At 48.0% G+C, this 24728-nt stretch overlaps 1 long non-coding RNA gene across 1 annotated transcript in view; it reads right to left on the reverse strand.

Moving 5' to 3' along the window:
• Positions 1-24728, reverse strand: part of LOC141258296 (uncharacterized) — a 257938-nt gene that overhangs the window by 75263 nt on the left and 157947 nt on the right. Inside the window, exon 2 of the long non-coding RNA XR_012318273.1 lies at positions 24582-24695. This is a non-coding gene — a long non-coding RNA (uncharacterized lncRNA). The remainder of the gene's footprint in view (positions 1-24581; positions 24696-24728) is intronic.

Genomic DNA, 24728 nt, shown 5'->3' on the forward strand with positions numbered 1-24728 from the left:
TAGACGATGTCACAGCTCCCCTCCTCCTCCTCCTGTACAAGTGCTGATAACACCTCTATATACAGCAGATAACACAGGATCCACCATTAACAATAGGTGATGTCACAGCTCACCCCCTCCTCCTCCTGTACAATGACTGAGCACACCTCTATATACAGTAGATAACACAGGATCCATCATTCACAATAGGCGATGTCGCAGCTCACCTCCTCCTCCTCCTGTACAATGACTGATAACACAGGATCCACCATTCACAATAGCTGATGTCACAGCTCACCTCCTCCTCCTGTACAATGACTGATAAAACCTCTATATACAGCAGATAACACAGGATCCACCATTCACAATAGGTGATATCACAGCTCACCTCCTCCTCCTCCTGTACAATGACTGATAACACCTCTATATACAGCAGATAACACAGGATCCACCATTAACAATCGGTGATGTCACAGCTCACCCCCTCCTCCTCCTGTACAATGACTGAGCACACCTCTATATACAGTAGATAACACAGGATCCATCATTCACAATAGGCGATGTCACAGCTCACCTCCTCCTCCTGTACAATGACTGATAACACCTCTATATACAGTGGATAACACAGGATCCACCATTCACAATAGGTGATGTCACAGCTCACCTCCTCCTCCTGTACAATGACTGATAACACCTCTATATTCAGTAGATAACACAGGATCCATCATTCCCAATAGGTGATGTCACAGCTCACCTCCTCCTCCTCCTGTACAATGACTGATAACACCTCTATATACAGTAGATAACACAGGATCCATCATTCACAATAGGTGATGTCACAGCTCACCTCCTCCTGTACAATGACTGATAACACCTCTATATACAGCAGGTAATACAGGATCCACCATTCACAATAGGTGATATCACAGCTCACCTCCTCCTCCTCCTGTACAATGACTGATAACACCTCTATATACAGCAGGTAACACAAGATCCACCATTCACAAAAGGTCATGTCACAGCTCACCTCCTCCTCCTGTACAATGACTGATAACACCTCTATATACAGTAGATAACACATGATCCATCATTCACAATAGGTGATATCACAGCTCACCTCCTCCTCCTGTTCAATGACTGATAACACCTCTATATACAGCAGGTAACACAGGATCCACCATTCACAATAGGTGATGTCACAGCTCACCTCCTCCTCCTGTACAATGACTGATAACACCTCTATATACAGTAGATAACACATGATCCATCATTCACAATAGGTGATATCACAGCTCACCTCCTCCTCCCGTTCAAAGACTGATAACACCTCTATATACAGTAGATAACACAGGATCCACCATTCACAATAGGTGATGTCACAGCTCACCTCCTCCTCCTGTACAATGACTGATAACACCTCTATATACAGTAGATAACACAGGATCCATCATTCACAATAGGTGATGTCACAGCTCATCTCCTCCTCCTGTACAATTACTGATAACACCTCTATATACAGCAGATAACACAGGATCCATCATTCACAATAGGTGATGTCACAGCTCACCCCCTCCCCCTCCTGTACAATGACTGAGCACACCTCTATATACAGTAGATAACACAGGATCCATCATTCACAATAGACGATGTCACAGCTCCCCTCCTCCTCCTCCTGTACAAGTGCTGATAACACCTCTATATACAGCAGATAACACAGGATCCACCATTAACAATAGGTGATGTCACAGCTCACCCCCTCCTCCTCCTGTACAATGACTGAGCACACCTCTATATACAGTAGATAACACAGGATCCATCATTCACAATAGGCGATGTCGCAGCTCACCTCCTCCTCCTCCTGTACAATGACTGATAACACAGGATCCACCATTCACAATAGCTGATGTCACAGCTCACCTCCTCCTCCTGTACAATGACTGATAAAACCTCTATATACAGGAGATAACACAGGATCCACCATTCACAATAGGTGATATCACAGCTCACCTCCTCCTCCTCCTGTACAATGACTGATAACACCTCTATATACAGCAGATAACACAGGATCCACCATTAACAATAGGTGATGTCACAGCTCACCCCCTCCTCCTCCTGTACAATGACTGAGCACACCTCTATATACAGTAGATAACACAGGATCCATCATTCACAATAGGCGATGTCACAGCTCACCTCCTCCTCCTCCTGTACAATGACTGATAACACAGGATCCACCATTCACAATAGCTGATGTCACAGCTCACCTCCTCCTCCTGTACAATGACTCATAACACCTCTATATACAGCAGATAACACAGGATCCACCATTCACAATAGGTGATATCACAGCTCACCTCCTCCTCCTCCTGTACAATGATTGATAACACCTCTATATACAGCAGATAACACAGGATCCACCATTAACAATAGGTGATGTCACAGCTCACCCCCTCCTCCTCCTGTACAATGACTGAGCACACCTCTATATACAGTAGATAACACAGGATCCATCATTCACAATAGGCGATGTCACAGCTCACCTCCTCCTCCTCCTGTACAATGACTGATAACACAGGATCCACCATTCACAATAGCTGATGTCACAGCTCACCTCCTCCTCCTGTACAATGACTCATAACACCTCTATATACAGCAGATAACACAGGATCCACCATTCACAATAGGTGATATCACAGCTCACCTCCTCCTCCTCCTGTACAATGATTGATAACACCTCTATATACAGCAGATAACACAGGATCCACCATTAACAATAGGTGATGTCACAGCTCACCCCCTCCTCCTCCTGTACAATGACTGAGCACACCTCTATATACAGTAGATAACACAGGATCCATCATTCACAATAGGCGATGTCACAGCTCACCTCCTCCTCCTCCTGTACAATGACTGATAACACAGGATCCACCATTCACAATTGCTGATGTCACAGCTCACCTCCTCCTCTTGTACAATGACTGATAACACCTCTATATACAGTGGATAACACAGGATCCACCATTCACAATAGGTGATGTCACAGCTCACCTCCTCTTCCTCCTGTACAATGACTGATAACACCTCTATATTCAGTAGATAACACAGGATCCATCATTCCCAATAGGTGATGTCACAGCTCACCTCCTCCTCCTCCTGTACAATGACTGATAACACCTCTATATAGAGTAGATAACACAGGATCCATCATTCACAATAGGTGATGTCACAGCTCACCTCCTCCTGTACAATGACTGATAACACCTCTATATACAGCAGGTAACACAAGATCCACCATTCACAAAAGGTCATGTCACAGCTCACCTCCTCCTCCTGTACAATGACTGATAACACCTCTATATACAGTAGATAACACATGATCCATCATTCACAATAGGTGATATCACAGCTCACCTCCTCCTCCTGTTCAATGACTGATAAAACCTCTATATACAGCAGGTAACACAGGATCCACCATTCACAATAGGTGATGTCACAGCTCACCTCCTCCTCCTGTACAATGACTGATAACACCTCTATATACAGTAGATAACACATGATCCATCATTCACAATAGGTGATATCACAGCTCGCCTCCTCCTCCCGTTCAAAGACTGATAACACCTCTATATACAGTAGATAACACAGGATCCACCATTCACAATAGGTGATGTCACAGCTCACCTCCTCCTCCTGTACAATGACTGATAACACCTCTATATACAGTAGATAACACAGGATCCACCATTCACAATAGGTGATGTCACAGCTCATCTCCTCCTCCTGTACAATTACTGATAACACCTCTATATACAGCAGATAACACAGGATCCATCATTCACAATAGGTGATGTCACAGCTCACCCCCTCCCCCTCCTGTACAATGACTGAGCACACCTCTATATACAGTAGATAACACAGGATCCATCATTCACAATAGACGATGTCACAGCTCCCCTCCTCCTCCTCTTGTACAAGTGCTGATAACACCTCTATATACAGCAGATAACACAGGATCCACCATTAACAATAGGTGATGTCACAGCTCACCCCCTCCTCCTCCTGTACAATGACTGAGCACACCTCTATATACAGTAGATAACACAGGATCCATCATTCACAATAGGCGATGTCACAGCTCACCTCCTCCTCCTCCTGTACAATGACTGATAACACAGGATCCACCATTCACAATAGCTGATGTCACAGCTCACCTCCTCCTCCTGTACAATGACTGATAAAACTTCTATATACAGCAGATAACACAGGATCCACCATTCACAATAGGTGATATCACAGCTCACCTCCTCCTCCTCCTGTACAATGACTGATAACACCTCTATATACAGCAGATAACACAGGATCCACCATTAACAATAGGTGATGTCACAGCTCACCCCCTCCTCCTCCTGTACAATGACTGAGCACCCCTCTATATACAGTAGATAACACAGGATCCATCATTCACAATAGGCCATGTCACAGCTCACCTCCTCCTCCTCCTGTACAATGACTGATAACACAGGATCCACCATTCACAATAGCTGATGTCACAGCTCACCTCCTCCTCCTGTACAATGACTCATAACACCTCTATATACAGCAGATAACACAGGATCCACCATTCACAATAGGTGATATCACAGCTCACCTCCTCCTCCTCCTGTACAATGATTGATAACACCTCTATATACAGCAGATAACACAGGATCCACCATTAACAATTGGTGATGTCACAGCTCACCCCCTCCTCCTCCTGTACAATGACTGAGCACACCTCTATATACAGTAGATAACACAGGATCCATCATTCACAATAGGCGATGTCACAGCTCACCTCCTCCTCCTCCTGTACAATGACTGATAACACAGGATCCACCATTCACAATAGCTGATGTCACAGCTCACCTCCTCCTCCTGTACAATGACTCATAACACCTCTATATACAGCAGATAACACAGGATCCACCATTCACAATAGGTGATATCACAGCTCACCTCCTCCTCCTCCTGTACAATGATTGATAACACCTCTATATACAGCAGATAACACAGGATCCACCATTAACAATAGGTGATGTCACAGCTCACCCCCTCCTCCTCCTGTACAATGACTGAGCACATCTCTATATACAGTAGATAACACAGGATCCATCATTCACAATAGGCGATGTCACAGCTCACCTCCTCCTCCTCCTGTACAATGACTGATAACACAGGATCCACCATTCACAATTGCTGATGTCACAGCTCACCTCCTCCTCTTGTACAATGACTGATAACACCTCTATATACAGTGGATAACACAGGATCCACCATTCACAATAGGTGATGTCACAGCTCACCTCCTCTTCCTCCTGTACAATGACTGATAACACCTCTATATTCAGTAGATAACACAGGATCCAACATTCCCAATAGGTGATGTCACAGCTCACCTCCTCCTCCTCCTGTACAATGACTGATAACACCTCTATATAGAGTAGATAACACAGGATCCATCATTCACAATAGGTGATGTCACAGCTCACCTCCTCCTGTACAATGACTGATAACACCTCTATATACAGCAGGTAACACAAGATCCATCATTCACAAAAGGTCATGTCACAGCTCACCTCCTCCTCCTGTACAATGACTGATAACACCTCTATATACAGTAGATAACACATGATCCATCATTCACAATAGGTGATATCACAGCTCACCTCCTCCTCCTGTTCAATGACTGATAACACCTCTATATACAGCAGGTAACACAGGATCCACCATTCACAATAGGTGATGTCACAGCTCACCTCCTCCTCCTGTACAATGACTGATAACACCTCTATATACAGTAGATAACACATGATCCATCATTCACAATAGGTGATATCACAGCTCACCTCCTCCTCCCGTTCAAAGACTGATAACACCTCTATATACAGTAGATAACACAGGATCCACCATTCACAATAGCTAATGTCACAGCTCACCTCCTCCTCCTGTACAATGACTGATAACACCTCTATATACAGTAGATAACACAGGATCCACCATTCACAATAGGTGATGTCACAGCTCATCTCCTCCTCCTGTACAATTACTGATAACACCTCTATATACAGCAGATAACACAGGATCCATCATTCACAATAGGTGATGTCACAGCTCACCCCCTCCCCCTCCTGTACAATGACTGAGCACACCTCTATATACAGTAGATAACACAGGATCCATCATTCACAATAGACGATGTCACAGCTCCCCTCCTCCTCCTCCTGTACAAGTGCTGATAACACCTCTATATACAGCAGATAACACAGGATCCACCATTAACAATAGGTGATGTCACAGCTCACCCCCTCCTCCTCCTGTACAATGACTGAGCACACCTCTATATACAGTAGATAACACAGGATCCATCATTCACAATAGGCGATGTCACAGCTCACCTCCTCCTCCTCCTGTACAATGACTGATAACACAGGATCCACCATTCACAATAGCTGATGTCACAGCTCACCTCCTCCTCCTGTACAATGACTGATAAAACCTCTATATACAGCAGATAACACAGGATCCACCATTCACAATAGGTGATATCACAGCTCACCTCCTCCTCCTCCTGTACAATGACTGATAACACCTCTATATACAGCAGATAACACAGGATTAACCATTAACAATAGGTGATGTCACAGCTCACCCCCTCCTCCTGTACAATGACTGAGCACACCTCTATATACAGTAGATAACACAGGATCCATCATTCACAATAGGCGATGTCACAGCTCACCTCCTCCTCCTCCTGTACAATGACTGATAACACAGGATCCACCATTCACAATAGCTGATGTCACAGCTCACCTCCTCCTCCTGTACAATGACTCATAACACCTCTATATACAGCAGATAACACAGGATCCACCATTCACAATAGGTGATATCACAGCTCACCTCCTCCTCCTCCTGTACAATGATTGATAACACCTCTATATACAGCAGATAACACAGGATCCACCATTAACAATAGGTGATGTCACAGCTCACCCCCTCCTCCTCCTGTACAATGACTGAGCACACCTCTATATACAGTAGATAACACAGGATCCATCATTCACAATAGGCGATGTCACAGCTCACCTCCTCCTCCTCCTGTACAATGACTGATAACACAGGATCCACCATTCACAATAGCTGATGTCACAGCTCACCTCCTCCTCCTGTACAATGACTCATAACACCTCTATATACAGCAGATAACACAGGATCCACCATTCACAATAGGTGATATCACAGCTCACCTCCTCCTCCTCCTGTACAATGATTGATAACACCTCTATATACAGCAGATAACACAGGATCCACCATTAACAATAGGTGATGTCACAGCTCACCCCCTCCTCCTCCTGTACAATGACTGAGCACACCTCTATATACAGTAGATAACACAGGATCCATCATTCACAATAGGCGATGTCACAGCTCACCTCCTCCTCCTCCTGTACAATGACTGATAACACAGGATCCACCATTCACAATTGCTGATGTCACAGCTCACCTCCTCCTCTTGTACAATGACTGATAACACCTCTATATACAGTGGATAACACAGGATCCACCATTCACAATAGGTGATGTCACAGCTCACCTCCTCTTCCTCCTGTACAATGACTGATAACACCTCTATATTCAGTAGATAACACAGGATCCATCATTCCCAATAGGTGATGTCACAGCTCACCTCCTCCTCCTCCTGTACAATGACTGATAACACCTCTATATACAGTAGATAACACAGGATCCATCATTCACAATAGGTGATGTCACAGCTCACCTCCTCCTGTACAATGACTGATAACACCTCTATATACAGCAGGTAACACAAGATCCACCATTCACAAAAGGTCATGTCACAGCTCACCTCCTCCTCCTGTACAATGACTGATAACACCTCTATATACAGTAGATAACACATGATCCATCATTCACAATAGGTGATATCACAGCTCACCTCCTCCTCCTGTTCAATGACTGATAACACCTCTATATACAGCAGGTAACACAGGATCCACCATTCACAATAGGTGATGTCACAGCTCACCTCCTCCTCCTGTACAATGACTGATAACACCTCTATATACAGTAGATAACACATGATCCATCATTCACAATAGGTGATATCACAGCTCACCTCCTCCTCCTGTTCAATGACTGATAACACCTCTATATACAGTAGATAACACAGGATCCACCATTCACAATAGGTGATGTCACAGCTCACCTCCTCCTCCTGTACAATGACTGATAACACCTCTATATACAGTAGATAACACAGGATCCACCATTCACAATAGGTGATGTCACAGCTCATCTCCTCCTCCTGTACAATGACTGATAACACCTCTATATACAGTAGATAACACAGGATCCACCATTCACAATAGGTGATGTCACAGCTCATCTCCTCCTCCTGTTCAATGACTGATAACACCTCTATATACAGCAGATAACACAGGATCCATCATTCACAATAGGTGATGTCACAGCTCACCCCCTCCCCCTCCTGTACAATGACTGAGCACACCTCTATATACAGTAGATAACACAGGATCCATCATTCACAATAGGCGATGTCACAGCTCCCCTCCTCCTCCTCCTGTACAATTGCTGATAACACCTCTATATATAGCAGATTAAACAGGATCCACCATTAACAATAGGTGATGTCACAGCTCACCCCCTCCTCCTCTTGTACAATGACTGAGCACACCTCTATATACAGTAGATAACACAGGATCCATCATTCACAATAGGCGATGTCACAGCTCACCTCCTCCTCCTCCTGTACAATGACTGATAACACAGGATCCACCATTCACAATAGCTGATGTCACAGCTCACCTCCTCCTCCTGTACAATGACTGATAACACCTCTATATACAGCAGATAACACAGGATCCACCATTCACAATAGGTGATATCACAGCTCACCTCCTCCTCCTCCTGTACAATGACTGATAACACCTCTATATACAGCAGATAACACAGGATCCACCATTAACAATAGGTGATGTCACAGCTCACCCCCTCCTCCTCCTGTACAATGACTGAGCACACCTCTATATACAGTAGATAACACAGGATCCATCATTCACAATAGGCGATGTCACAGCTCACCTCCTCCTCCTGTACAATGACTGATAACACAGGATCCACCATTCACAATAGCTGATGTCACAGCTCACCTCCTCCTCCTGTACAATGACTGATAAAACCTCTATATACAGCAGATAACACAGGATCCACCATTCACAATAGGTGATGTCAACATTTTAAAAAATAATTTTAACATAAAAATAAGGGAGGATACTAGAAACCACAGAAACGTTATATACCGTGCAATATTTTACTGTAATCTTTGAGGATGCAAATAAAAACAATAAACTTTTTTCAAAAGTCAACAAAGCCTTAAAAGGGGTTGGTTACTTTATCTTCTTTTTAACAAGTTTGTTGGACACCTGATTTTGTGACACTCACTGATCACAGGTTTTCCTCCTGGTTTGGGCAGCTTTCCTCACAAACTGCACAGCGCAACTGATCTCAAAATGTCATGTGACCAGGCCTCTCATCAGGCTCCTCCAATGAAAAACCCTGCACATGGGAAAGCTGTTTTCCTATTGGAGGAGGCTGATGGACAGATCTGGTCACATGCTCCTCCATCAGCAGACATTGTGGTGAGAAAAGGAGAGCGGAGCCGTCTGTGAGGAAGGGGAGAATAACTTGTAATAATTATATATTTGTGTTACAAAATCATCTTACCAACACTTTTGTTAAAATAAATAGGGGTATCGTTTCTCCATGTGGAGAGTGACAGACCTGCCCTGGCATGCCAATGTACGGAGGCTTAGTCACCGTTCAATGCTCCTCTGGGAAATTAAATATGCAAATTGCCTCTTCAGAGAGGAAGAGGACTTGAACTCTATAGCACCACCTATTGGAAGCTGCAATCCTACAAGTCACTATTGCCCCTTAAACGAGTCGTGCAATATGACTTAGGATAAAAGCCAAATCAGAATCTCAATTTGCAGACACGGTGTTTCTGGGTATTGCCCCTTGTTAGGATCGCTGCTTCCAACAGGTGGCGCTATAGAATTCTAGTCCTCTTCCTCTCTGAAGAGGCAATTTGCATATTTAATTTCCCAGAGGAGCATTGCACGGCGAAAAAGCCTCCTTACCTTGGCATGCCAGAGCTGGTATGTACCTCTCCACATGGAGAAACGACACCCCTTGGACCATAGTCCAGAGTCTCTCACCTAGCCATATCAGTTCTCATACTTTGCACTGATGAGGGGCAACACCCCGAAACACCGTGTCTGCAAATTAAGATTCTGGTTTGGCTTTTATGCTAAGTCATGTGGCAAGGCTTGTTAAAGGGTCAATAGTGACTTGTAGGATCGCTGCTTCCAATAGGTGGCGCTAGACTTCAAGTCCCCTTTCTCTCTGAAGAGGCAATTTGCAGTTTAAAATAAATATAAAGAAGACAACCCTTTAAATATTTTAAAGGGGTGTTCCCAATTGATGGCAGATTGTTCGGGTTTGCCTTTACTTTGTGATTAGTGGGTGTCCAACCTCTCGTTGGTTGTCATGTCATGCAGTGTATTTGAAGCGGGATCAAGACCTGAGCCCGCTCCCCAAAGGGCAGATGCCATCTGCATTATATAGCCGGCATGTACCTCTAACAGCAGAGAACGATGATGGTGGTAATCACTACTGTCTTTCCTTAAATACCGCTGTTAACCACTGACAGCGGCATTTATGCGCCGCAACCCAGAAGTTTTTTTTTTTCACCATTAAATCGCACTTGTAATTTTTGACAATTTCTTTCATTATTTTTCCATACATTAATTGTTTCTTTCAAACCTACAATTCATCCCGGAAAAAAACAAAAAACAAAACAAGGATAACTATAAAAGTTATTTTCTTTTAAAAAGAGAAGAAATAAATGAGAACACAAAAATTGTAAATGGTTAGTAACCGCCGTGTTTTGTATCGGCCTCCAATTTGGACAAAAATGGTAGAATTGGATCTAATGTAGATAAAAAAAAAATACAACCTATAAATGCAGATAGTATTTTTATTCTTCCAGCTACATATTTAATTTTATCGAATATTTTTAGCACGACTCTTCAAATATTAGTGACAAAAACCAATGACCACCCTGGAAAATCCATCCTAAATTCAGCGGATTAGGCATTTGAGAATAGGATACACTCTGATGTCTCCGAGCCGCCATCACAGTAGATGTCCCATCCCACCGGGTCCCCGATGGACCGCTTCTAAAGCCGATGACCTGCTATAAACATCAGAACCTCGGTTCATTCATCTTCCGTTCTTCTTTTTTTCTTCTGCTTCCAGTTGAGATGTTAAGTTGGAAAACGAAGGCTTGTAGAATTTTCCACATTCAGAAGAATGGCACGTTCCTCTGGGATACGCTAAATTGAAAATAAGGCTGTGTCAGTCGGCCTACAGGATATGCCTGTAAATGTAGACATATTGAAATAGTGAAAAAATCTGTATGTGCCCATTCATATAAAGTGAATGGATTAGAATGTTCTGCGGCCCCCGGGGAGCGGTGGCTGGAGGGGGGGACGACGGCAGGAAGATGGAGATGGATTTGACATAAGCGCGGCGCAGAGGAGGGGAGGCTTTCTCTCCTCTCCGCGGTTTAATTGCGAGTTCCTCTGGGCTTGGAAGAAAAAAAAAATGGATTGCTGTAACTTATGTGTATAGCAAATCCTTCAACAGGTGTGAGGGGAGAGAAGATCTTTTAAAGGGGGTTTAATGAGGAATTTTTTGGCACCGGAGCCAATGGACTGTCATATTTATACAGTATATATATGAAATGTACTAAAAGTATAGTAAAGTAAAATCAGAGTTTGCAAACAATCCAGGACAAAGAGAAGCCATACTTACCACCAGAATTGGCCCACCACTCCAGCACTGCATATCTGATGGTGGTTGCTGGACTGAAGCAGTGAAATCCCAATCATCGATCACCTACCTTGCAACCAATCAGTGACATCAGATGGTTGGGTCACTGGTGGTGATGATGTCATCACTTCAAGACCAACAGAGATGGAGCGCAGTGCTGGAGCAGGGACGGATTCCATGGATTGACTAGTAATGCAGTGCATGCACCATCGTATACAAAGAAAAAGCATGAGTTTCAGTAGTATCTTTCTACCTGGAAACCATCAACAATCTTCTTTTTGGGAATCTGTTTTTTTTAGGTTTGATGTCATCTGCTTCAGAAGGGGAGGTCACTAGCTTCCCGTATTTCTCCTACACTCAGAAGCCCTGCACCCTGCTCCACACTCAGAAACACCGCACCCTGCTCCACACTCAGAAGCCCTGCACCCTGCTCCACACTCAGAAACACCGCACCCTGCTCCACACTCAGAAGCTCTGCACCCTGCTCCACACTCAGAAACACCGCACCCTGCTCCACACTCAGAAACACCGCACCCTGCTCCACACTCAGAAACACCGCACCCTGCTCCACACTCAGAAACACCGCACCCTGCTCCACACTCAGAAACACCGCACCCTGCTCCACACTCAGAAGCACTGCACCCTGCTCCACACTCAGAAATGACGCGCCCCTGGGCCTGTGTCGCGCTGCGTTGCGCACGCGGGAGCTTACCCGGAGCCGGATCTGTTGAGGGTTGTAGTCTCGTGGCGGTGATCCGGTCCGTGCCCAGGGAGTCAGACTAAGTGGCGCTGTTTTAGCGGTAGATGTTGGACGACTACGCCACCCGTTGAGTGCAGCCAGGGAGCTGCTGCTGCAGGGCAGACCGCTGAGGCCGGTGGTAGGATTGTGCAGCGTGAAAGTATAACCCCCAACGGGAGGGGTATGGCCTCAGGGCAGCCGACGTGGATGATGGGGGTAGCAGGAACCACTCGGAGACGGTACTGTGTAGTTCAGGGTCTTTACTGGTGACAAAGATAGACCCTCCCGGAGTACTGGCTAGCGATTGGGGCCTGGTCAGTCCTTGAGCAGATGGGATCTCCCCTGGCCAGGCGGAGTTGTAGGCCTCCCAAACTAACGATACTCTTCTGGCTACCTTGCTAGAGGCGGGTATAAGTAGCCCACGTCCCTGAGTGTACCGTGTGGTGCTCACCCGTATGGCCGGTGACTCGGGGCCTTCGGGTTTCTGGGCCAGAGGACCTGCAATCCCCTGCCGGTCGGTTTCTGCTGCTGGATAGGAGTTAGTCCTCACAGCCTCGGACTCCGGGTCTGGTGATAACTTCTCAGTCAGGGCGAGCTCTGTAGCTGCCAGCCCCTGACTCCTTGTAACACTGCTCCCACAGAGCTCCTGTTGTTTCTTCCTATATTTGCTTCTTTTCTCTGCTTCTTCTCTACTCACTCACCCTGCCTCAGCCCTAGGTTTATATAGGGGAAGTTCTTCCCCTCCCAGGACTGGGCAGGAGGTGTGGCATGCACAGGATCCCTGACCAAGAGACCTCCCACCTGCTCTCAGACATAACATTGCTGTTACTGTGGAAACCAGATCCCTGGGGTGCCACAGAAACACTGCACCCTGCTCCACACTCAGAAGCACTGCACCCTGCTCCACACTCAGAAACACCGCACCCTGCTCCACACTCAGAAACACCGCACCCTGCTCCACACTCAGAAGCACCGCACCCTGCTCCACACTCAGAAGCTCTGCACCCTGCTCCACACTCAGAAGCACTGCACCCTGCTCCACACTCAGAAGCTCTGCACCCTGCTCCACACTCAGAAGCACTGCACCCTGCTCCACACTCAGAAGCTCTGCACCCTGCTCCACACTCAGAAGCTCTGCACCCTGCTCCACACTCAGAAGCACTGCACCCTGCTCCACACTCAGAAACACCGCACCCTGCTCCACACTCAGAAGCACCGCACCCTGCTCCACACTCAGAAACACCGCACCCTGCTCCACACTCAGAAACACCGCACCCTGCTCCACACTCAGAAGCACTGCACCCTGCTCCACACTCAGAAACACCGCACCCTGCTCCACACTCAGAAACACCGCACCCTGCTCCACACTCAGAAGCACTGCACCCTGCTCCACACTCAGAAGCACTGCACCCTGCTCCACACTCAGAAACACCGCACCCTGCTCCACACTCAGAAGCTCTGCACCCTGCTCCACACTCAGAAGCTCTGCACCCTGCTCCACACTCAGAAACACCGCACCCTGCTCCACACTCAGAAACACCGCACCCTGCTCCACACTCAGAAACACCGCACCCTGCTCCACACTCAGAAGCACTGCACCCTGCTCCACACTCAGAAGCACTGCACCCTGCTCCACACTCAGAAACACCGCACCCTGCTCCACACTCAGAAGCACTGCACCCTGCTCCACACTCAGAAGCACTGCACCCTGCTCCACACTCAGAAACACCGCACCCTGCTCCATACTCAGAAGCTCTGCACCCTGCTCCACACTCAGAAGCTCTGCACCCTGCTCCACACTCAGAAACACCGCACCCTGCTCCACACTCAGAAACACCGCACCCTGCTCCACACTCAGAAACACCGCACCCTGCTCCACACTCAGAAACACCGCACCCTGCTCCACACTCAGAAGCACTGCACCCTGCTCCACACTCAGAAGCACTGCACCCTGCTCCACACTCAGAAGCACTGCACCCTGCTCCACACTCAGAAACACCACACCCTGCTCCACACTCAGAAGCACTGCACCCTGCTCCACACTCAGAAGCGCTGCACCCTGCTCCACACTCAGAAGCACTGCACCCTGCTCCACACTCAGAAGCGCTGCACCCTGCTCCACACTCAGAAGCACTGCACCCTGCTCCACACTCAGAAGCACTGCACCCTGCTCCACACTCAGAAGCACTGCACCCTGCTCCACACTCAGAAACACCGCACCCTGCTCCACACTCAGAAGCACTGCACCCTGCTCCACACTCAGAAGCTCTGCACCCTGCTCCACACTCAGAAGCACTGCACCCTGCTCCACACTCAGAAGCACTGCACCCAGCTACACACTCAGAAGCTCTGCACCCTGCTCCACACTCAGAAGCACTGCACCCTGCTCCACACTCAGAAGCACTGCACCCTGCTCCACACTCAGAAACACTGCACCCTGCTCCACGCTCAGAAACACCGCACCTTGCTCCACACTCAGACGCACTGCACCCTGCTCCACACTCAGAAGCACTGCACCCTACTCCACACCCATAAACACTGCACCCTGCTCCACACTCAGAAGCACTGCACCCTGCTCCACACTCAGAAGCTCTGCACCCTGCTCCACACTCAGAAGCACTGCACCCTGCTCCACACTCAGAAGAACTGCACCCTGCTCCACACTCAGAAGCACTGCACCCTGCTCCACACTCAGAAGCTCTGCACCCTGCTCCACACTCAGAAGCACTGCACCCTACTCCACACCCATAAACACTGTACCCTGCTCCACACTCAGAAGCACTGCACCCTGCTCCACTCAGAAGCACTGCACCCTGCTCTACACTCAAAAGCACTGCACCCTGCTCTACACTCAGAAGCACTGCACCCTGCTGCACATTCAGAAGCACTGCACCCTGCTCCACACTCAGAAGCACTGCACCCTGCTCCACACTCAGAAGCACTGCACCCTGCTCCACACTCAGAAGCACTGCACCCTGCTCAACGCTCAGAAGTGATGCGCCCCCTGGGCCGTAGGGTACTCGGTAGCCGGGTTGGTCGATGCTGAGGGATGTCACAGTGGCAGTTACCCGGTCCGTGACCAGGGCGGTCAATAAAAGGGGTTTTAAAGAAAAGGGAATATAGTTTTTATATAATGTTCGTGACGCCACCTGTGGTATGCGGCTATATGGAGCCGCCGCTGCGGTGCAGATCCCCTGGAGCTGATGATGACGCAGCAGAGTTGGTTCAGCTCTCCACAGGCAGAGCTAAGCCCCAGGGCAGGAAATGGTGACGTTATAGATGTTGCTGTGCAGTGTAGTGCAGGGGATGGCGCAGTTAATAATCAGTCCACAACTTAATGGCGGTTTCCTCTTATCTTTACTTGCGGTGGTTAGGCGGACCGGGGCACGGGTACTAGCTGGTAGTAGAGGTCAGGGCGGCCTGGAAGCAAGTTGGGAATCCACCTCGCCAGGTAAAGTTGCAGGCCTTCCCTTTGCGCTAATCTCTTTGGCCCTGCTGATAATAGCTGTGCTGTGGCCCTCGTCCCTGAGTAAAACGTCTTTGTGCTCACCCGTACGGCAGGCAGCTTGGGCCTTCCTTTAGTGTTGCTCCCACGTGGCGGTGCTGGGCTCTATGTGCTGCTGAGCCTCCGGGCGTCTGATGGGGCCAGGAGACCTGCAGTCTTCTGCCCTCCGGTTTCTGCTGCTGGGCCTTCGGTGCCCCACAACCTCGGACTCCGGTGTCTGGTTCTTCTACGCTCCTCTCTGGGGTGACCTGCATTGGTGTTTTTATGCCCCGCCCGATACTTGATGGTAAACAAGTAGTTAGACTGTCGGGCCATCCATCGTTGCTCTAGGGCAGGGTTCCCCAACTCCAGTCCTCAAGGCCCACCAACAGGTCATGTTTTCAGGATTTCCTTAGTATTACACAGGTGATAATTGCATCACCTGCACAGGCAATAATTCCATCACCTGTGCAATACTAAGGAAATCCTGAAAACATGACCTGTTGGTGGGCCTTGAGGACTGGAGTTGGGGAACCCTGCTCTAGGGAACCAAGCTTCGCAGTCTCCAGGTGCGTCAGCAGGTTGTTGTCTGTGAAGACTGTAAATCTGCAGGAGGCGAGGTAGTGTTTGAAGCGCTCCGTTACAGCCCAGACTATGGCTAAAAACTCCAACTTAAAGGAACTATAGTTGTCAGGGTTCCTTTCCGTAGGACGGAGTTTCCTGCTGGCGTAGGCAATCACTCTCTCTCTGCCCTGCTGTACCTGGGACAGCACCGCTCCCAATCCCACGTTGCTGGCATCTGTATGGAGTACAAAGGGTTGGCCATAGTCGGGGTAGGCCAGGACTTCTTCTCCAGTAAGTCGAGTGAAAGATTTGTCTTCTGGTTCACCCCATTTGAACGGAGGTTTCGGGTTCTTGGCATTCTTGGACTGGCCCACTAAGAGGTCCTGCATGGGTGCCGCTATCTTGGTGAAACCCTTGATGAATCTCCTGTAGTAGCCTACCAGCCCGAGGAACAGCCGCACTTCCTTGATAGTGGAGGGTCTTGGCCAGTCCTTGATCACAGTGACTTTTTCAGGATCTGGTGCTACACCTTCGGCGCTTACCACATGACCTAGGTACTGCACCTCGGGCTTCAACAGGTGGCACTTGGACGGCTTTACCTTCAGGCCATAACCAGATAGGGCTTCGAACACCTCGGCCAGGTGCTCCAGGTGGTCTTCATATGTCTTTGAGTAGACGATTACGTCGTCTAGGTACAGCAGGACGGTTTCAAAGTTTTTGTGTCCTCGGCAACACTCCATTAACTGCTCGAAGGTTCCTGGGGCGTTGCAGAGCCCGAATAGCATGCAGTTGAGCTCGCTGAGGCCCATTGGTGTTGTAAACGCGGTCTTTTCTCTGTCCGCCTCTGCCACAGGAACCTGCCAATACCCACTGGTGAGATCCAAAGTGGAGAAATAATTAGCAGATCTTAATGCAGCTAGTGACTCCTCAATTCAGGGTAATGGGTAGGCATCCTTATGTGTAATGCGGTTAATCTGCTTGTAGTCAACACATATCCTCATTGTACCATCCTTCTTTCTCACGAGAACTAATGGAGCTGCCCAGGGGCTACAACGATCTCTGATCACCCCAGCCTCCTTCATCTCCCGTAACATTCCTTTGGCACATTGATAGTGAGCTGGGGGTACAGGCCGATAACTCTCTTTAATGGGTGGATGATCTCCCGTGGGACTATGATGTTGGACCCCTTTTACCTGCCCAAAGTCTAGTGGAGTCAGTGCCCACTTGTAGCTTCTGACACTAATCCTCCATCTGCCCCTTGGAGCCATTATCCTCCGCCGGTTTGGATGGAGGCAAGGGTTCCTCTGTCTTTATTGCGTTGTTACTGACAGTGAATAGCTTAGCAAGGGTAGCATACCAGGGTAAATGGACCTCTTTCTCCCCACAATTCAGGATGCGTATCGGTACTCTCCTCTTGCGGACATCGACTACCCCCATGGCTGTCAAGATGGTGGGCCTACTATCAGAGTACACGAGTTCTACCAGGGCCTGATAATCTTGACCCCTGAGATCGATTGCTGCCCGATACCATATTAACATTTCAATCCTAGGGGGCATTGCAATGGGGAATGGATCACTCATTCTGACACTGCCAACTTCTCCTCCTGTTGTATTTTCATCAGGGCTCTGATTTCCTTCTGCAGAACTCGCTGCTGACTGGAACTGGCAGTCTCTGCGACCTGTTGCAACAAAACAATAATTTCTCCAAGACAATTCTCTATCACATTGGTGCCTATAGTTATCATAGGATGACTTTCTCGACGATCAATATCAGCAATAATCATTCCTTGTGATGGCAATTCTACTCGGCCAACTTTTATGGTCACCTCTTTATACCCCACCTGAGGCAAGGGCTGACCATTGCTGGCATAGATGCTGCTAAGATGTTCATCTGGATGGCGGGTAATGTCTGAATCAGTCCAATATTGTTTATAAAGGATATATGGCATCATTGTCACCTGGGACCCAGTGTCCAGCAGTGCGTTCATCGGGATGCCATCAAGCACGACAGGTAGGAGCGGTCCTTGTCCCACGTACTTGTCTCGCCAGCTTTGTGGGCCTGGTCGTCTTACTCCTGGTGGTTTGGCCCTCTGCCCCAGGGGTTGCTCGTTTAAATTACAGAATCTTGCGCAGTGCCCCGCCCTTTGACAGTGGCGGCAGATGGGTTGTCAGTCCTGGTCGTAGCGATCGCTGTTCCTCCCTCTGGTCGGTGGAATCCTTTTCTGCCGTCGCCACTGGACGTCATATGGACTGGAAGCCAGCTGTATCCTTTCCTTTGGAGACACTTGCATGGCCTGCACAGTTTTGGTTAGTGTAGCCACACTTTTGGTCAGCTCCTGGACCTGAAGGCGTAGGTCTGCAGAGGGGTCATTATCTAGGGTCTGCGCGTCAGCCTCTACAGGTGCTGGGGAAAAGGACGCCACCTCCTGGTGGTAGGTGATAGCTGGGTGACGGAGGGATGCAGTGCCACCTGGGGTTGGTTCTCGTAGCACCCGGATGGCTCGGTCTTTAAATTGCGCAAAGTCCAGATCAGGGTTTTGCAGAGCCATAATGCGCAGCTGTGTCCGGTGAGCGTTAGACAGGAGCCCCTCAATAAACTGCTCAGTTAGCAATCTGTCCTTGTCTTGCACACTGTCGGGATCTACCTGTTTAATGGCCCACAGCGCCTCCTGCAGGTTTAGAGCATAGTCCCGCACACTGTCCTGCACCCTTTGTTAACAACCGTAGAACTTCATTTTAATCTCTGCTGCAGTGCGGGTGTCAAAGGTATCTTTCAACCGGACCAGTATTTCCTTAACAGTGCCTTTGTCTCTGCCCGGCCAGGACTTCACCTCTCTCTGGGCTGCACCAATTAGCTGGCCTATGAGGATGCTGACTTTTTGCTCCTCAGACAGGGGGTACACCTGGAACAAACTGCGCAGACTCTCCTCAAAGTCGGTCAGGGTGTGCGACTCCCCTGAGTACTGGGGCAACCACGCCACCCCTGGTATATATGGCATTGATAACGGCATTACAGTGGCGGTGGCCGTGCCTGCGGCTGAATCCTCTCCCAGGTTGGGCATCTTCCTCCCCCCTAGTGAACCTCAGCCAAGTCCTGGGTTTCTGATGACGTACCAGTATGCTGCTCTGCAGGCGGGAGGGATCTCTTACCCGGTGGTTCTGGATTGGGGCCTCTTGTTTCCCATCAGCGGACGGCAAATGACGTGATCACACCGTTCAGTAAAGTCTATGGCACACAGTACCCGGTTATACTGGGCTTCATGAATCCTGTTCGTGACGCCAAGTTGACGCGCCCCCTGGGCCGTGGGGTACTCTGTAGCCAGGTCGGTCCATGCTGAGGGATGTCACAGTGGCGGTGACCCGGTTTGTGACCCAGGGTGGTCAATAAAAGGGGTTTTAAAGAAAAGGGAATATAATTTTTATATAATGTTCGTGACGCCACCTGTGGTATGCGGCTATATGGAGCCGCTGCTGCGGTGTAGATCCTCTGGAGCTGATGATGACGCAGCAGAGTTGGTTCAGCTCTCCACAGGCAGAGCTTAGCTCCAGGGCAGGAAATGGTGACGTTATAGATGTTGCTGTGCAGTGTAGTGCAGGGGATGGCGCAGTTAATAATCAGTCCACAATTTAATGGCGGTTTCCTCCTTATCTTTACTTGCGGTGGTTAGGCGGACCGGGGCACGGGTACTAGCTGGTAGTAGAGGTCCGGGCGGCCTGGAAGCAAGTTGGGAATCCACCTCACCAGGTGAAGTTGGAGGCCTTCCCTTTGCGCTAATCTCTTTGGCCCTGCTGCTTATAGCTGTGCTGTGGCCCTCGTCCCTGAGTAAAACGTCTTTGTGCTCACCCGTATGGCAGGCAGCTCGGGCCTTCCTGAAGTGTCACTCCCACGTGGCGGTGCTGGGCCCTATGCGCTGCTGAGCCTCCAGGCATCTGATGGGGCCAGGAGACCTGCAGTCTTCTACCCTCCGGTTTCTGCTGCTGGGCCTTCAGTGCCCCACAACCTCAGACTCCGGTGTCCGGTTCTTCTACGCTCCTGTGTCACCCAGGGGGATATAGGGGACTCGGTACCCGGGCCTTTTACCTTGCTTAGGATGTCACGGCAGTCGGCTCCTGAGCCCGTACTCTGGGGTCTCTCTTGAAAAAGGGGTTTTTAGTGTATAGTTTGTTTCTGGTAATAGATACCAGCGCTGCTTCAGACCTCTGGGGCGGTTGGTAGGGCAGCTGAGTTGGAACGGCTCCCCACAGGTGGAGCGGGCCCCAGGGCAGTGTAGTGTTGATGATGGTGATGCTGGGGCTTGTGCTGCAGGAGAGATGGCGCAGCGGAAATAACTGACGGAGGCAGTGGAGTGCAGTCACCCGAGTTTACTCACAGTTCTGTTCAAGTTCCTCAGGTACACTGTACGGGTGTCAGCCTCCCGCGTCGCACTGCATCTACCAGATAAGGGGTCCAGCACTTTCTCAAGTAGATCAGGAGCGCTTGACGGAACCCCGCTTTTGTATGTTCCTTACTAGACCGACTTCTCGCACCTGGTCTTCTCCCTCCTGCCCTGTGCTTTCCCACACACAGTCCCGTTCGGGTGCTCTGAAGTCCCTCTGGTCAACCTGGAGTTCCCGGACCTGCTTGATGCCCTTCACGGTGACTAGGGTGAGACTGTGGCAACTGAACCATGGAAGTGCAGAAGCCTCCGGTTTTCCAGCCGAGACCTGGAGTAACACGGCTGGTCCAGGGACCGGTTCCCTTCTTGCGGCCTGATCCCTCTGACACTTGGCAGACTCGGGCGTACGGGTGCCGTCCTGCACTCACCGTACCCCTTGGTATCCCTTCTGTTGACGGAGCCTTTCTCCTCTGCTCCCCTCCAGGGCCTCTATTACTAGGCCCCTTTCTGGAGCAGGAGGTGTCGCATTGTATGTTAGAAAAGCGTATATCTGCACAGAGATTGAAGCTTCAGAGACTGGGAGTTCTGTGGAAACTGTTTGGGTAAGAATACAAGGAGAGAACAACGGAAAGGACACCATTGTAGGCATTTACTAAAGGCCACCTGGGCAAGCTGAAGATATGGATGAACTCTTTATGTATCAAATGACCAAGTTCTCCAAAAAATATGACGTAGTGGTCATGGGAGATTTCAACTATCCAGACATTTGTTGGGAATCTCTCTCAAGTAAAACTAACAGGTCAAGCAAATTCTTATCCTCTATTGCTGACAACTTTATCTTCCAAAAGGTAGGGGAGAAAACAAGGGGATCTGCTACTTTGGATCTAATCCTTATAAACAGGGAGGAAATGGTTGAGGAGGTAAAGGTGGCTGGGACCCTAGGAGGCAGCGATCATGTTATTATAGAATTTTGGATAACTAGAGGAGGAAGACATGTGAAGACTCAAACTTCAAGGTTAGATTTTAGAAAGGCAGATTTTAAGAGACTCAGAAAGAGAATAGTAGGGATCCAATGGCTGGATGTCCTTAAGGACAAAAATGTCCAGGAAGGATGGGAAATTTTTAAAAATGAGATTCTCAAAGCACAATCGTTAACAATCCCGAAAAGTAGGAAGAATGGGAAGCATTTAAGGAAACCAGGATGGATGAACACAGAACTTAAACACATGCTAAAAAGAAAGAAAGAAATGTTTATTAAATGGAAAGAGGGAGGCATATCTAAAGAGGATTATAATGCAGTCTGCAGATCCTGCAGGGCACGTATCAGGTTAGCTAAAGCTGACAATGAATTAAGGCTTGCAAGAGATGTCAAAAGCAATAAAAAAGGATTTTGGGGGTATGTCAAAAGTAAAAGAAAAGTCAAAGATGCTATAGGATTTTTACAGGATGAAAATGGAGAAATGGTAAGAGAGGATGTTGAGAAGGCCGAACTTTTTAATTCCTATTTTGCATCTGTTTTCTCTCAGAAAGAAAATGTAACATCAACTGATCTTCACTGTCCTTTTAAAGGAATAGAAGAATCCAAGTTATCTGTAAACAGAAAGATTGTGAAGGAATATTTAGCTAACATAAATGAGTTCAAGTCTCCAGGTCCAGATGAATTACACCCCAGAGTACTGAAGGAGATCGTAGAAGAAATTTTAGAACCACTCTCCATAATCTTTGAAAATTCTTGGAGAACAGGAGAAGTCCCAGAAGACTGGAGAAGAGCAAATGTTGTTCCTATCTTCAAAAAGGGGAAGAAGGTGGACCCAGGGAACTATAGGCCGGTGAGTTTGACTTCTATACCAGGAAAGATCTTTGAACAAATTATTAAACAACATGTATGTAAGTACCTGGATAAGAATGAAGTGATTAACCAGAGTCAGCATGGGTTTGTAACTAACAAGTCATGTCAGACTAACTTAATTTCCTTCTATGACAGAATCACTGACTGGGTGGATCAGGGAAATGCTGTAGATATAGTATATCTTGACTTCAGCAAAGCATTTGACAAAGTATCTCACACCATCCTTATTGAAAAAATGACCAAGTATGCAATGGACCAGGCAACTGTTAGGTGGATTCATAACTGGCTTAGTGATCGGACTCAAAGGGTGGTTGTAAATGGCTTCACATCCAGCTGGATGAATGTCTCAAGTGGGGTACCACAGGGCTCTGTCCTGGGACCTGTATTGTTCAACATCTTCATCAATGATTTAGATGAAGGAATTGAGGGTAAACTGATTAAATTTGCTGATGACACAAAGCTAGGAGGGATAGCTAATACTAGAGAAGAGAGAGAGAGGATTCAAAAAGACCTAAATAAACTGGAGCAGTGGGCAGCAACCAACAGAATGTTTTTTAACAGGGAAAAATGCAAAGTACTACATCTGGGCAATAAAAATGAAAAAAGCATATACAGAATGGGAGGAATAGAGCTAAGCAACAGTACATGTGAAAAAGACTTAGGTATACTAATAGATCATAGACTGAACATGAGTCAACAGTGTGATGCAGCAGCAAAAAAGGCAAATACAATTCTGGGATGTATTAACAGAAGCATACAGTCTAGATCACGTGAAGTCATTATCGGTCTTTACTCCTCTTTGGTCAGACCTCATCTGGAATACTGTGTACAGTTTTGGGCACCACATTTTAAAAAAGACATCGACAAACTGGAGCAAGTTCAGAGAAGAGCGACCAGAATGGTGACTGGTCTGCAAACCATGTCCTATGAGGAACGGTTGCAGGATTTGGGAATGTTTAGCTTGCAAAAAAGAAGACTGAGAGGAGACTTAATAGCTGTCTACAAATATGTCAAGGGCTGTCACATTGTAGAAGGATCATCTTTATTCTCATTTTCACAAGGAAAGACTAGAAGCAATGGGATGAAACTAAATGGGAGGAGACACAGATTAGATATTAGAAAAAACTTTTTGACAGTTAGGGTGATTAATGAGTGGAACAGGCTGCCACGAGAGGTGGTGAGTTCCCCTTCAATGGACGTCTTCAAACAGAGGCTGGACAGACATCTGTCTGAGATGATTTAGTGAATCCTGCTTTGAGCAGGGGGCTGGACCAGATGACCCAGGAGGTCCCTTCCAACTCTACCATTCTATGATTCTATGATTCTATGATTCTATGAAGAGACTCTGCTCCCCTCCTCTCCTTGCTACTCACTCTCTGAGCTTCTCTCCTGCCACCCTAAGATGGCTTCCCTTTATATAGACCTATTATGGTGCTCCCCTACTCTACATCCTCCACCCTCACCCACTACTGGTTCCCCCTCTCTTTGGTTCCCCCCACTCCAGCCAGGGACAGGGCTCAGCAGAAACACAGTGCATCTAGCCCTTCCAGACGGCCTGGAGCAGTGTAGTGTTGAATGCGGGTGTTGGGGTTCCGGGCAGCACTCCCTCCTTACCTGAGAGAAGGAGACACCACACCTCTGGATGAGGTGCAGTACCTCTGTGGCGACTGAACCCTCAGGGGCGACACACTCCTCCCTGGAAAAACACAGCACGTCCACGGGCTGGAACTGAGCAAAAACACGGTATTTTAGACATACAAA

The sequence above is a fragment of the Phyllobates terribilis genome, unplaced genomic scaffold, assembly GCF_046119375.1.
Source record: "Phyllobates terribilis strain yellow unplaced genomic scaffold, ASM4611937v1 Scaffold_3__8_contigs__length_932513732, whole genome shotgun sequence".
Classification (NCBI taxonomy): Eukaryota; Metazoa; Chordata; class Amphibia; order Anura; family Dendrobatidae; genus Phyllobates; species Phyllobates terribilis.